The sequence below is a fragment of the Chiloscyllium punctatum genome, chromosome 36 (genome assembly GCF_047496795.1).
Source record: "Chiloscyllium punctatum isolate Juve2018m chromosome 36, sChiPun1.3, whole genome shotgun sequence".
NCBI lineage: Eukaryota > Metazoa > Chordata > Chondrichthyes > Orectolobiformes > Hemiscylliidae > Chiloscyllium > Chiloscyllium punctatum.
The window spans coordinates 2,549,856-2,566,035 of NC_092774.1; positions in this window are offsets into that span (position 1 = coordinate 2,549,856).

Genomic DNA, 16,180 nt, shown 5'->3' on the forward strand with positions numbered 1-16,180 from the left:
AACGTGGAACTGGTCCACAATTCGCAGTCAAATGTTGTGTGTGTGTGTGTGTGTGTGTGTGTGTGTGTGTGTGTGTGTGTGTGTGTCTGTGTGTGTGCATGTGTGTGTGTTTGTGTCATGTATGTGTGTGTCTGTGTCTGTGTGTGCGTGTCTGTGTGTGTGTGTCTGTGTGTGTCTGTGTGTGTGTGTCTGTGTGTGTGTCTGTGTGTGTCTGTGTGTGTGCATGTGTGTGTCTGTGTGTGCGTGTGTGTGTCTGTGTGTGCGTGTGTGTGTGCGTGTGTGTGTGTGCGTGTGTGTGTGTGTCTGTGTGTATGTGTGTGTGTCTGTGTATGTGTGTGTCTGTGTGTGTGTGTGGTGTGTGTGTGTCTGTGTGTGTCTGTGTAAGTGTGTGTGTCTGTGTGTGTGTGTCGTGTATGTGTGTGTCTGTGTGTGTGTGTCTGTGTGTGTGCGTGTGTGTCTGTGTGTGTGTGTCTGTGTGTGTGTATGTGTGTGTGTCTGTGTATGTGTGTGTCTGTGTGTGTGTGTGTGTGTGTCTATGTGTGTGTGTCTGTGTATGTGTGTGTCTGTATGTGTGTGTCTGTGTGTGTATGTGTGTGTGTTGTGTGTGTGTGTCTTGTGTGTGTCGTGTATGTGTCTGTGTGACTGTGTGTATGTGTGTGTCTGTGTGTGTGTCTGTGTGTGTGCGTGTGTGTGTGTATGTGTGTGTGTCTGTGTGTGTGTCTGTGTGTGTGTGTATGTGTGTGTGTGTGCATGTCGTGTTTGTGTCTGTGTGTGTGTGTCTCTGTGTGTGTGTGTATGTGTGTGTGTCTGTGTGTGTGTGTGTATGTGTGTGTGTGTGTGTGTGTGTGTGTGTGTGTCTGTGTCTGTGTGTTCTGTCTGGAGACTTACCCCACAAAGGCAACTACAGCAGCAACAGTCTTGTTGTTACTGTGCACTCCAGATGCCCCGGAGAGGGGCTGGGTCTGGACGAGGTGGGGGAGGGGGGGTGGGGGTTGGGCGATGGCAGGGGGCTGCGATGGGGGCAGGGACTCACGCACTTTGTGCTGGGGGGCAGGGTTGGACCTGGTTTCAGGGTTGGACGTGGTTCTGTGGGGCGGGGGTTGGATGGGTTGCAGGGACGGGGTTGGACAGGGCTCTGGGGGTAGGTGGGCTTGGGGGGGCGGGAAGTGGGGTTAGACTGGGTTGGGGGGCAGTGCAGGATGGGAGGGCAGGTGGGGGAGTGTTAGACGGGGGAGCAGCCAGGGAGCGGTGTTGGGGGCAGGCGGGGGCTGCGTTGTCTGCTGCTACTAGTCTCTTGAACGTGGGAACAGACTTTTAAAACTCCAAGCTCCTGAGGATTTTCCGAATATTCGATTATCCAAACGAAATAGTGCCCGCCCATCTCGTTCGGATAATCGAGTTTCCCACTGTATATCTCCTTTATCGTCTTGTCTTTCCATTGCACGTCCCTCAGCCTTTCAGGAGTAAACACTTCTGTCTGACCCTCTCCCTGTTCAGGTCTTTCCTGCACCATTACCTCAAACAGGCTGTCCACGAACTGAACCTCAACTCCTTCATCTTTCTCTTTAGTTTTTGCTTCATGCTGTGATTTATGATCGTGGGATCTGGTTACTACACAGACTGGGAAAATACCAGGATAGTTCTGTTTCAACTCCTCAGTTTCTTGGTCTTCCTTGGGTTTCTCTATAACAAGGGATGTCACTCCCACCTTGGATCCTGCTAAACCATTCCCAAGAACAAACTGAATTCCTGGAACTTATATTTGTCAATGACTCCCACTGTTACTTGCCCAGTCTGGAGTTGGAACTCCAACCTGATCTTACATTGGGGAGCGCTAAATTTCTGTCCATCTATCCCACAAATGACCACATTCTCGGGTGAACAGATGAGCAGAGTGTGAATTAGCTTATCTCTTACTATCAGCGACTGGTTAGATCCTGTATCTCTCAAAATGATAACTTCTTGCCCTTCTCGCCCTGTTCTTTGAGTAAATTTTACCCACAGAAGCAAATTCTTTGTAGAGATCAGGTACTAACCCCATACCCAGCCCCTGCCTAGGCTGGACACTCTCCTGCAGCTCCTCAGGTCCAAGTGTTGCTGCTGACCCTTAAAGGTGAGAACAAACACATGTTGAGACTCAGCTGCCAGGGGGAGAGCAAAGAAAGTATGCTGCAGGTCAGTGATGGTGAAACGCAGGCACTGACAGGGATATTGCTGAGAATGGTCACAGGGTACAACACGGCCGGGTGTAGTGGCTGCACTATTCTGTCGATCTGTCAGAGATCCTGCACTAACCTCCACTCTGGGTGTCCTAGCTTTGGGACCGGTGGAATGGGGGTATTTCAGGGCGATTGGCAGGGGACTAGATCACCCTGTTGGAGGAACGAGTCTATCAAAGCTAATGTCCCCTCTCTGGCTTCTGGTCTGAGGGGGTATTGAGGTATCGAAGGCAATTCTACTCCTGGTGTAATTTGGATCTTGATAGGATCCACAGAGGTGCACCCCACTTCATGTTTAGAGACCGAACAGAGGTCGGGAAAGGGTCCTTCTGAGGGGTCATGTCGGGGTTGGTAGTGGTGAAGTAAACCCACCACAGTGTAAGGGTTAGAGAAACAAGTTTACTTCCTGTTGGTCAGCATTTGGGTCTGGTCAGTGATCCCGGGATCTGACTGTTGCCGTGTGCTAAAAATCCCAGGGCCTTTACTTTGTTGCCCTCATTTCCAGATAAGGTAATGTGGGGAGAAACCAGTCCTGGTTGGTACAAGAGGTGGACAGGAACGTCTACTAAGAAGGCGGTTCCCTGCTTACCTTCAATGTGTCTTGTTACAGTAACAGTGACAGTGGACTCGAGGAAGGGGACAAAGGTGTCTGCTCAGTGGAGGCTCCAGTGGAATCATAACAAAGGGTTACGTGGGGATCAGGGACTTGGAGAGGAGGTGGAAAATCCTTTGGGTGTAATGTGACAGCCCACCATTGGGGGGTGCAATAGACCCAGAACTGTCTGTTGGTCGAATTCTGTCTAATTGTAACGCCCTCATTAAGGCAGAGAATCTTAACCTGAAGGGCACACAACAAATCCCTCCCTGCTTGGTTAATGCCTAAATTAGGGGTTTGAGTGAATTGGACAGCACAGGTACGGGGGGCCCCAAACTGAATCATGAGTGGTGCTGTTTGGGGACACTGCCTTTCCTGTCCAGTTAGACCACTCAGGTGTACAGAGCTGTATGTGAGCCCACACAGGAAGTCTCAAATGTTGAGGCAGTGGTACCGGTATCAATCAGGAAGGGGATTTCTTTATCCTCAACAGTCAAGCAGACGACCGGTTCATCCTTGGGGTCTTTAGACAGGACAGGGTAGAGCTGAAACTAGGATAATCAGGGGCTGGGAAGGGGGCAGCAGAGCAAACCCATCCCCTGTCTGGGGTTCTGTATCGCAGGTGTAACAGTGGGCAGTCTCACCGCCAATGACCATCCACACCACAGTGAAAACAGGTCTGCATTGGCCGTGTCATTGTCCGTGAAGTGGTGGGGGGATGGGGGGAGTAGCCACCACAGGGTCAAGGGCAGCCGTGTTAGTTGTGGAAAGTGGGTGGAGGGGTGTCAGGGGAACGATGAAACATTGCACTGAGGCCATTCGGGTGAGCAGCATGTGTATGGTCATATCCATCGACCCACTCCTGGGACAAGGGTGGGGGTCCATTGGGTGGTTCCTGAGGGAGTCAGGGCCTGTAACAGGGACATTAGAATCTTTGTGAGGGGGTGGGCGGGGGGGAGGGTGCTGTATAATTTCATGCTTGTCTGTTGCCTGTTTAGGCTCTTTCAGACTATGTCAGTAATAAGTGAGCGCTCTTCTCATTTGTTGGCGGGTGTTATCCGGCCAATCCATATTATTGGTTTGAACAGCAGTAGCTATCCGCTCTGGGATACATTGTAATAGTAGTGCATTAAAGCTGGGGCGAGGGATTTCCTACATGACAAGTGGTGTCCCCTACATGGGTGGAGTATGTGGAGCAAAGCCGATCTGAACTGGCCTCCTCCTGCTTTGGGCTGCACTCCAATACCCTAATTATATATACCTGGTGTTGTTGCAGACTTCTCTGGAGAGCCCCCGCACCCCCAATCACCAGGATCTGGTCCCCGAGCTGGGGAACGCCTCTGGAAAAGGCCTCCCAATCATTGTAACCCCCAACTGGGGTTTCCATCTCGAACCCTCGCTTGGGGCCAGAGCCAAGCAGCACAGACTGAAGAGGTCCTGAGGTGTGGCTAGATACATTTGAATTGTCCCTGTAATATAATCAATGAAATCCACTGGACTCGTCTTTCGGTTTTTGGGGGGGACGCAGGGGGGGGAAGTGTGTGGGACATAATCAAGCACATCTCTTGGGCTTTCCAATTTAACCCTAGGGAGCTCTAACCCTGATTTAACCCTGGGGGACTCTAACCCCGATTTAACCCTAGGGACTCTAACCCCGATTTAACCCTGGGGACTCTTACCCCGATTTAATCCTGGGGACTCTAACCCCGATTTAACCCTGGGGACTCTCACCCCGATTTAACCCTGGGGGACACTCACCCCGATTTAAGCCTAGGGGACTCTAAGCCCGATTTAACCTGGGGACTCTAACCCCGATTTAACCCTGGGGACTCTCACCCCGATTTAACCCTGGGGGACACTCACCCCGATTTAACCCTGGGGACTCTAACCCCGATTTAACCCTGGGGACTCTCACTCCGATTTAACCCTGGGGGATTCTCACCCCGATTTAACCCTGGGGGACTCTAACCCCGATTTAACCCTGGGGACTCTCACCCCGATTTAACCCTGGGGAATTCTAACCCCGATGTAACCCTGGGGACTCTCTCCCTGATTTAACCCTGGGGGACTCTCACCCTGATTTAACCCTGGGGGACTCTAACCCCGATTTAACCCTGTGGAGTCTAACCCCGATTTAACCCTGGGGAATCTCACCCTGATTTAACTCTGGGGGACTCTCACCCCGATTTAACGCCGGGGACTCTAACCCCGATTTAAGCCTGGGGACTCTCACCCCGATTTAACCCTGGGGACTCTAACCCCGATTTAACCCTGGGGGACTCTCACCCCGATTTAACCCTGGGGAATCTCACCCTGATTTAACCCTGGGGGACTCTCACCCCGATTTAACGCCGGGGACTCTAACCCCGATTTAAGCCTGGGGACTCTCACCCCGATTTAACCCTGGGGATTCTAACCCCGATTTAACCCTGGGGGACTCTAACCCCGATTTAACCCTGGGGACTCTCACCCTGATTTAACCCCGGGGACTCTAACCCCGATTTAACCCTGGGGGCTCTCACTCTGATTTAACCCTGGGGACTCTCACCCCGATTTAACCCTGGGGGACTCTAACCCCGATTTAACCCTGGGGGACTCTAACCCCGATTTAACTCTGGGGGACTCTCACCCCGATTTAACCCTGGGGGACTCTAACCCCGATTTAACCCTGGGGACTCTCACTCCGATTTACCCTGGGGCACTCTAACCCCGATTTAACCCTGGGGACTCTCACCCCGATTTAACCCTGGGATCTCTCACCCCGATTTAACCCTGGGGACTCTAACCCCGATTTATCCCTGGGGGACTCTCACCCTGATTTAACCCTGGGGACTCTCACCCCGATTTAACCCTGGGGAACTCTAACCCCGATGTAACCCTGGGGACTCTCTCCCTGATTTAACCCTGGGGGACTCTCACCCTGATTTAACCCTGGGGGACTCTAACCCCGATTTAACCCTGTGGAGTCTAACCCCGATTTAACCCTGGGGAATCTCACCCTGATTTAACCCTGGGGGACTCTCACCCCGATTTAACGCCGGGGACTCTAACCCCGATTTAAGCCTGGGGACCCTCACCCCGATTTAACCCTGGGGATTCTAACCCCGATTTAACCCTGGGGGACTCTAACCCCGATTTAACCCTGGGGACTCTCACCCTGATTTAACCCCGGGGACTCTAACCCCGATTTAACCCTGGGGGCTCTCACTCTGATTTAACCCTGGGGACTCTCACCCCGATTTAACCCTGGGGGACTCTAACCCCGATTTAACCCTGGGGGACTCTAACCCCGATTTAACTCTGGGGGACTCTCACCCCGATTTAACCATGGGGATTCTAACCCCGATTTAACCTTGGGGGACTCTCACCCCGATTTAACCCTGGGGACTCTAACCCCGATTTAACCCTGGGGGACTCTCACCCCGATTTAACCCTGGGGACTCTCACCCCGATTTAACCCTGGGGGACTCTCACCCCGATTTAACCCTGGGGACTCTCACCCCGATTTAACTCTGGGGTGCTGTAACCTTGATTTAACCCTGGGGGACTCTCACCCTGATTTAACCCTGGGGGACTCTAACCCCGATTTAACCCTGTGGAGTCTAACCCCGATTTAACCCTGGGGAATCTCACCCTGATTTAACCCTGGGGGACTCTCACCCCGATTTAACCCTGGGGATTCTAACCCCGATTTAACCCTGGGGGACTCTAACCCCGATTTAACCCTGGGGACTCTCACCCTGATTTAACCCCGGGGACTCTAACCCCGATTTAACCCTGGGGGCTCTCACTCTGATTTAACCCTGGGGACTCTCACCCCGATTTAACCCTGGGGGACTCTAACCCCGATTTAACCCTGGGGGACTCTAACCCCGATTTAACTCTGGGGGACTCTCACCCCGATTTAACCTTAGGGGACTCTAACCCCGATTTAACCCTGGGGACTCTCACTCCGATTTACCCTGGGGCACTCTAACCCCGATTTAACCCTGGGGACTCTCACCCCGATTTAACCCTGGGATCTCTCACCCCGATTTAACCCTGGGGGCTCTCACTCTGATTTAACCCTGGGGACTCTCACCCCGATTTAACCCTGGGGGACTCTAACCCCGATTTAACCCTGGGGGACTCTAACCCCGATTTAACTCTGGGGGACTCTCACCCCGATTTAACCTTAGGGGACTCTAACCCCGATTTAACCCTGGGGACTCTCACTCCGATTTACCCTGGGGCACTCTAACCCCGATTTAACCCTGGGGACTCTCACCCCGATTTAACCCTGGGATCTCTCACCCCGATTTAACCCTGGGGACTCTAACCCCGATTTATCCCTGGGGGACTCTCACCCTGATTTAACCCTGGGGACTCTCACCCCGATTTAACCCTGGGGAACTCTAACCCCGATGTAACCCTGGGGACTCTCTCCCTGATTTAACCCTGGGGGACTCTCACCCTGATTTAACCCTGGGGGACTCTAACCCCGATTTAACCCTGTGGAGTCTAACCCCGATTTAACCCTGGGGAATCTCACCCTGATTTAACCCTGGGGGACTCTCACCCCGATTTAACGCCGGGGACTCTAACCCCGATTTAAGCCTGGGGACTCTCACCCCGATTTAACCCTGGGGATTCTAACCCCGATTTAACCCTGGGGGACTCTAACCCCGATTTAACCCTGGGGACTCTCACCCTGATTTAACCCCGGGGACTCTAACCCCGATTTAACCCTGGGGGCTCTCACTCTGATTTAACCCTGGGGACTCTCACCCCGATTTAACCCTGGGGGACTCTCACCCCGATTTAACTCTGGGGGACTCTCACCCCGATTTAACCTTGGGGGACTCTAACCCCGATTTAACCCTGGGGACTCTCACCCCGATTTAACCCTGGGGGACACTCACCCCGATTTAAGCCTGGGGGACTCTAAGCCCGATTTAACCTGGGGGACTCTCACTCCGATTTAACCCTGGGGGATTCTCACCCCGATTTAACCCTGGGGGACTCTAACCCCGATTTAACCCTGGGGACTCTCACTCCGATTTACCCTGGGGCACTCTAACCCCGATTTAACCCTGGGGACTCTCACCCCGATTTAACCCTGGGATCTCTCACCCCGATTTAACCCTGGGGAACTCTAACCCCGATGTAACCCTGGGGACTCTCTCCCTGATTTAACCCTGGGGGACTCTCACCCTGATTTAACCCTGGGGGACTCTAACCCCGATTTAACCCTGTGGAGTCTAACCCCGATTTAACCCTGGGGAATCTCACCCTGATTTAACCCTGGGGGACTCTCACCCCGATTTAACGCCGGGGACTCTAACCCCGATTTAAGCCTGGGGACTCTCACCCCGATTTTACCCTGGGGATTCTAACCCCGATTTAACCCTGGGGGACTCTAACCCCGATTTAACCCTGGGGACTCTCACCCTGATTTAACCCCGGGGACTCTAACCCCGATTTAACCCTGGGGGCTCTCACTCTGATTTAACCCTGGGGACTCTCACCCCGATTTAACCCTGGGGGACTCTCACCCCGATTTAACCCTGGGGGACTCTAACCCCGATTTAACCCTGGGGGCTCTCACTCTGATTTAACCCTGGGGACTCTCACCCCGATTTAACCCTGGGGACTCTAACCCCGATTTAACCCTGGGGGACTCTCACCCCGATTTAACCCTGGGGACTCTCACCCCGATTTAACCCTGGGGGACTCTCACCCCGATTTAACCCTGGGGACTCTCACCCCGATTTAACTCTGGGGTGCTGTAACCTTGATTTAACCCTGGGGACTCTAACCCTGATTTAACTCTGGGGTGCTGTAACCTTGATTTAACCCTGGGGACTCTAACCCCGATTTCACCCCGGGGGCTCTAACCCCGATTTAACCCCAGTTAAAATCAAAGTTTGACTTTGAGCATCAATTCCAATCTGTGAGGGATAGAAACTGGGGAAAAGAGAAATGCTCCGGTCGTAAAGGAGGATGAGATGTCTTTGAAGATAATGCAGATCGTTTATAACAGGGTGAGATTCTCTAATCCAGTTTATCCTCAGGTATGATACAGCTGGATCACAGGTGGGAGTGATACCTATTGTGGTTGAAAGGCCAGTGGAAAATCAGGCAGTAAGATGTTACAGGCAGTATATCCTGGGAATTCTCCTGACTCTGTGGTAAAAAGGTCACAAAGCCACAGGTTAAAATAGGAGGGAAATCAAAGAATAAAGATAAGGAAATTAAAGTTCAATTATCAGAAACGTTGTTTGATTGAATGGCTGAGAAATAAAAACAGAAATAGGTGGAGGACAAAGTGGATATTTTTAGTTCAGAGAGGTTAGTCAAATTACAACAAAGCAGTTGTATCAAAAAGCGTACACAGAAGCAGGATCTGAGTGTGTCCCAGAATGTTAGGATCTTAAAATGGAAGTTTTAATGACGAAATGGAGACCATCACGTGTTCAGGTCGATATGTGGGAACACCACCAACTTCAAGTTCCCCTCTAAGTCACTGACCATCCTGACTTGGAAATATATCACCGTTTCTTCAGTGTCGCTGGGTCAAGATCTGGGAATTCACTCCCGAATGGCATTGTGGGTCAACCACAGCAGGTGGACTGCAGCGGTTCAAGAAGACAGCTCACCACCACCTTCTCAAGGGGGCAACTAGGGACAGGCAAGAAATGCAGGCCAGCCTGGCAATGTCCACATTCCACAGAAAGTATATGAGGGAGGATGGGGATGTGGGAGGATGGGGATGTGGGAGGATGGGGATGTAGGAGGATGGGGATGAGGGAGGATGGGGATGTGGGAGGATGGGGATGTAGGAGGATGGGGATGTAGGAGGATGGAGATGAGGGAGGATGGGGATGTAGGAGGATGGGGATGTAGGAGGATGGGGATGAGGGAGGATGGGGATGTGGGAGGATGGGGATGTGGGAGGATGGGGATGTGGGAGGATGGGGATGAGGGAGGATGGGGATGTGGGAGGATGGGGATGAGGGAGGATGGGGATGTAGGAGGATGGGGATGTAGGAGGATGGAGATGAGGGAGGAAGGGGATGTAGGAGGATGGAAATGTAGGAGGATGGAGATGAGGGAGGAAGGGGATGTAGGAGGATGGGGATGTGGGAGGATGGGGATGTGGGAGGATGGGGATGTGGGAGGATGGGGATGTGGGAGGATGGGGATGAGGGAGGATGGCGATGAGGGAGGATGGGAATGAGGGAGGATAGTCATGTGGGAGGATGGGGATGAAGGAGGATGGGGATATAGGAGGATGGGAATGGGGTAGGATGGAGATCCAGGAGAAATGGGATGACAGACAATGAGGATCTCGGAGAAGAAGAATGAGGGAGGATGGTGAGGGAGGATAGTGATGAGGGAGGAATGGGATGAGGGAGGATGGGGATGAGGGAAGAAAGGGATGAGAGTGGATGGGAATGTGGGAGGATGGGGATGAAGGAGGATGGGAATGAGAAAGGACAGAGAAGAGTGAGGATGGGGATGAGATGAGGTGGGAATGTTGGAGAATGGGGAAGAGGAAGGATGGGGATGTGGGAGGATAAGGATGAGGGAGGATGGGGATGAGGGAGGATGAGAAAGAGGGAGGATGTGTATCGCGGTAAGTGTAACAATATGGCTCCAGTTTTATCCTCCACCACCTGGCTTTCTCAAATATAGCATTTAGTCGCAAACTCTAACATTCTTTTAAACATGTTTTGTTATTTTCTGGAACTGATGATGATATTTTAATTATCTATGTGTATGAATCCCTATGAGTCTTTGTACCATCAGTGTTCCTAGCTTATCACTGTTTTGAAAGTATTCAGATCTACCCGTTCTGGTTCTGAAGTGGATGACCACACAATTGCCAACATTGGAGTTTATTTGCCATAGTTTGGTCAATTATTTCTTGCTAATTTGATGCTTCCTGATGTTTTATTTCCAGTGCTGCTTATCTTTCTGTGCAAAGAATATTTGGATCTGGTGTTTTTGATCCCATTATTAAAATCGCTGATCACCATAGTGGGATCACATATACTGGGAGGAGGTGGGGGTGATCACACCGGACTTGTATTTTTATATTTGTATTTGTTTGTGGGATGTGGTCATCATTTGCTAGGCTGGCATTTACTGCTCATTCCTAATTGCCCTGGGGTCAAGGATGGCAGATTTCCATCACTAAAGGCCATTAGTGAACAACATTGATTTTTATAAAGGACAGAGGTTACATGATCGCCATTGGTATATTATTATGATAGATTTTTAATCATTTCAAATTTCACCATGTCCCACTGTGGGATTGGACCCCATGTCCTGAGAACATTAATAATGGATTTCTGGATTACTGGCCCAGTGACATTACCAATATACCTCCCCTGATACAATGCAGAAACCCAGTGTAATGTTTTCGGGTCATATAATCCCAGATACCATGGCAGACAACCCCAAGAAATATCTGGAATCAAAATCTGACCTAATGATGACCATGTAACCACTGTCGATCCTCAGAAGAAAATCCATCTGGTTTACTGATGACCTTTGGGGAAAGAAATTTGCTATTTTCCATGACAGCTCCTCGTGAGGGAATTCCCATCATCTGATCTTGTCTTGGAGACACAGTATTGAGATGGATGGTCCAGTCGGTTTTGGTCAGTGGTAACTCCAAGACATTAATAGTGGGGGATTCAATGATGATAATGAGATTGGATGTGAGGGGGAGATAGCTCTGGTCTCCTTTGTTGGAAATGGTCATTGCCTGGCACTCATGTGAAAGTTCCTTCCTACTTCACGACCCAAGAGAGAATGTGGTTCAGATCTTGCTCCGTAAGGATATGGACTGCTGCAATGTATGAGTAGTTATGAATGGTTGTTATACATTGTGCAATCAACTGAAAACATTACCACTTCTTTCCTAACTATGGAGCAAAGGCCATTCTTAAAGATGGTTGGGCTTGGGACACTATTATGAGGAACTGCAGCTGCGAGGTCCTGGAACCAAAGTCATTCACATCACACAGCAATAGACAACTTCTTTTGTGCTAGTCATGACCTAAAATGTATTTCTGTATCATCCCCTCAGTCTGTGGAAAGCACCACACTGGTTTCTGTTATGCTTGTATACAGTTTCCTCGATATCTGTACAATCCCACAATACAACTATGGTTCTGTGGAACCTCCTTACTCTGTGTATAGTTCCACACATATCTGTGTTTCTATGTATTGGTCTATGGACTAGTGACCAGTTATTGATGGCAAAAGCCTTTTTCCTACCAACAATTGTGTCATTAGTTTTCTGGGAACTGAACCTTTTGGGGTGGAAACACGTCACAGAGAGAAGTCGTTTGATCTCCATGGGAGTTGATTCTCTGGTCTCTTCAGTTCGAGCCCATTTTAAACATGAAAATCTGTTCCTCTTTCGTTCAGCGGTTGTTGTAAGCTGTGACTTTTAACTGAAACGTCACAGCCCTTTTATCAGTGAACCATGCACTTTGTGTCTCTTGCAAAACAGTGGAAACTTTTGCAGAAATATGATTGAAAAGCAACATTCTAACTGGTATAATAATCATAAGGATCACCTCAACAATCTGTTAATAGGAACCACTGAAATGTTTACAGGTATTCCTATGTCTGAAACCTATTTTTCCCTGTCTGTTTTTCTGACTGTGAGTTTAAGGAGGAGTTTATAAGGGGATTGGAGTTTTAGTTTGTTGTGTTATACACAGATGTTTATCTGTAGCTACAATCTTTCTGACTTCTTGCTCAGGACAAAAACTTGGTCCATGCTTTCTATCTACTTGGATCTGTTAATCAGATGAAATAGGAAATTCTGTGTAGTTATTTTAACATTTGGAACTTTGTGCTAACTCCAGTAGAGGGCTTGATATCCACTACACACTCGAATGAATCCTGAAAGTATAGTCCCATCTTCTAACTGTGTTTCTGTCGACTTCTCGCATTCCGATTGGGGTCTGACACTGTAACTGTGTTTTTGTAGAGCCCCTCACTTTGTGTACAATTATGCTGTCACTGATATACTAAAGTATCCCTCACTCTGTGTGCAGTCCCACAGTGTAAATGTTTCTTCATAGTTCATTTACTCCGTGCACAGTCAGCACTGTAACCATGTATTTGTACTTCGCTCTCACTGTACAATCTTGCAACTGTGTTTCTGTTCAGCTTTCTCACTCGGCATACAGTCCCATACTAAGTATTTCTGGAGCATTCTTTCAACCTGTATAAAGTCCCACTGTGTAACTGTGCTCCTGCATACTGTCCTCAATTAGTGCACAGTTCCCATACTGTCACCGTGTTTCTCTAACGTTCCCTCAATCTGTGTATTGTCTCCCACGATAAATGTGTGTTTGTGTTGTTCCCTCAGTCCGTGTACAGTCAGACACTAATTGTGCTGACACATTTTTCTGAGAGCCTTCTTTACATAAACTAAAAATCTTGAACTTAACAGACGATAAAATTCTCTGTGCAATAGTCCAATTTCCTATTCATACCTTCCTCGTGGACATGTTTCACAAAAGAATCTGAATGTTCATTGCAGGCTCTAACCATTCTGATGTGAGGTTAAAGCCATGATGTTGGAGGTCTTTTGCAATTAGTTTCAGTTCTGCCGGTCTGTCACCTTTCAGTAAATATATACCTGTTTGTTGGAGCAAAGAATAAAATCAGAATTTGATTTTCATATCAGTATCAATGTACTTATTCCTTTTAGTAACCAAGTCCCTCTGGGAGATCCCCCTGCTCAGATTAAACCTGACTGTGATCTCTGAGAGGAAGTGGAAGGAGAAGGAACTGATCTTGATGTTATCACTGAGTTTCAGACATCTGTCACATATTAATCATAAACAATCATTGTGCTGCTCGAAAGCGGGAGCAGTTCCTTGAGAGGTTTATGAAGCTTTCAATCTATCTCCAGTCTTAAAAATACTAATCACATCAGCTTTTTGCTCATTCTCTGAGCCTGTTCCCTTTGCTTGAATTTATAAACATATATTTGTTGTTGTGTATTCTTATCATTTCTGTAACTCCTTCAGAAATCTAACAGAAACATGTCAACTAAAAATATCACAAAGTGCTGTCAGCAAGGAATAAAATAATGAAACTCTTAACCAACCAGATTGCATTCTTTGAAGAAGTCCCAGAAAGTGTCGACAAGATTAATGTACTCAATGTAATACAATTGGAGTTACAAAAGGCCTGCGAGATGATACAAAATTGCAAAGACCAAATGGTGTAAATCAAAGGACAACAACAGAATAGAAAACAAGTTGGCTACTAAACCAAACCACAAATATTGGTTAAAGGATGTTACTCAGATTGACAAATGCTGGGAAGTGATATTCTACAAGGAACGGTGCTAGGAACACTGTTGTTCACCATTTACAGAAACAACCTGAGCTTGGGATTTGGAGAATATTTTATCACTTCTGATAGTGTAATATGCTAATCAGACACAGCACACATCATCAAAGGAAGTGATGCTGCATCACATGATCGTGCTGTTGCTTCCACAACTTTGGGTAAAATGTTGATAGCACAGTAAGAGATTGGAAATAATTGTGGGTTTCAGAGTTAACACTGAATCGACAGTTCCCTCGAATAGATTTCTGCCTGTAACTCATTCCTGTAAGTAAACCACCCAGAACCCCTCGATTGGGTTTTTGTCATTGTATACAGAAACCACCACAAAATAAAAATGTTGAGCTTGTGTAAAACACTGAGAGCATACACAGACATACACACACATACTCGCTTTCACCCTTACAGCCAACAATGAGGCTGTTCAATGGTGAGCTTGTCTATATTGTTGGGAAAGTAGGGCACAACATTTAGGGAGTCTTGTTGTGATGATTAAGGCATTTAGTGAGACAACAGCCAACATGGGTGTGAGACTGAGTGTATGTGAGTGTGTGTGTTGAGAGTGTGTGTGGGGTTGTGTTTGAGAGTGTGTGTATGTGAGATATAGAGTCAGTGTGTGAGAAAAAGACATGGAGTGAGTGTGTGACTGTGCGTGAGAGAGGTTGAGAGTGTGAGTATGAGAGAGGATATATGTGTTCTGAAGTTGAAAACATATACTGTACCTTTAAGAAAACATTTTATCAAAGGGACCTTTTCATGTGAAAATTTGCCAAGGATGTTTAGAAAAACAAAGGAAGGACATTCTTTTAGAATTAGCAAACAGGTTAGAATTGGGTGTAACCAGGGACAAAAGTAAAGCTGACATTGTAATGGAGTTGGTCAAGCACTGGGGGGTATCAGAGAAACAGACAAGTGCAGTAGAGTTAGAAAAACTTCAATTAAAACTGAGGCAAATGGAGTTAGAAGATAAAGAAAAGGAATGAAGAGCCACATTAGAGGAAAAAGGAAGGGAGAGAAGGGACTTAGCTGAGCAAAGAGAAAAAGGAAGAGCAAAGGAGAGAGAATCTGAACTTCCAAAGTTGTGAATTAGACAGGAAAGTCATGTTAACAGGATGGAGATGAAGAGAGAAGGTAGTGATGTGTACAAATATGTTAAAACATTGCCACATTTTGATGAGAAAGATGATGAAGCCTTCTTCATTTAATTTGAAAAATTGGCGGGGCCGATGGAGCGGTGAGAGAACTTGTGGGTAATGCTCATTCAGACTAAGCTGATAGGCAGAGCTAGAGAGGTGTATGCAGTGCTGTCAGATGAGGGGTCAAGATATGATGCAGATGTCAAAAAGACTAGTTTGAGTGCTTATGAATTGGTTCCAGAAGCATTTCGACAGTGGTTCAGAAACATAAAGAAGGAACCAGGTCAGACTTGTGTTGATTTGAAAGATTTAAACATAGTAATTTTAGATGGGTGTGGACCTTAAAAATAGATAAGATATGGGAGGCACTAAGAGAGGTTATGCTGCCTGAGGAGTTTAAAAACTCACTTCCAGAGATGATAAGAATTCACGAGGATGAACAGAAAGTTGAAGAAGTGAGAAGACTGGCAGAGATGGCAGATGAGTGTAGAAGAGTGCACAAGGTGAAATTTAGCTTCCGAAAGGAATTTCATCCTGTGCAGGATAGAAATTGGGAGAAGGGGAGAGCCTTTACTACAAAACAAAGAATAGAGCACAGTGGGAATAGTTTACACAGGTTAAAAAAGAAGACCCAGGGGGTGGAAAGGAGATGAAAGGTGTTTTCACAGTAATGGACTGGGATACATAAAATTACAGTGCCTGGGGTTTAAGAAAGGCACTGGGAAAAGGTGTTTTCACTGCCAGAAGGTGGGACACATAACATCACAGTGCTGGTCGTTGAAGAAAGGCACTGTGGGAAAAGGTGGGTGAAAGAGGCTCAGCCTGTGGGATTAATGACAGTCGTAAAGGAAATACCAAGA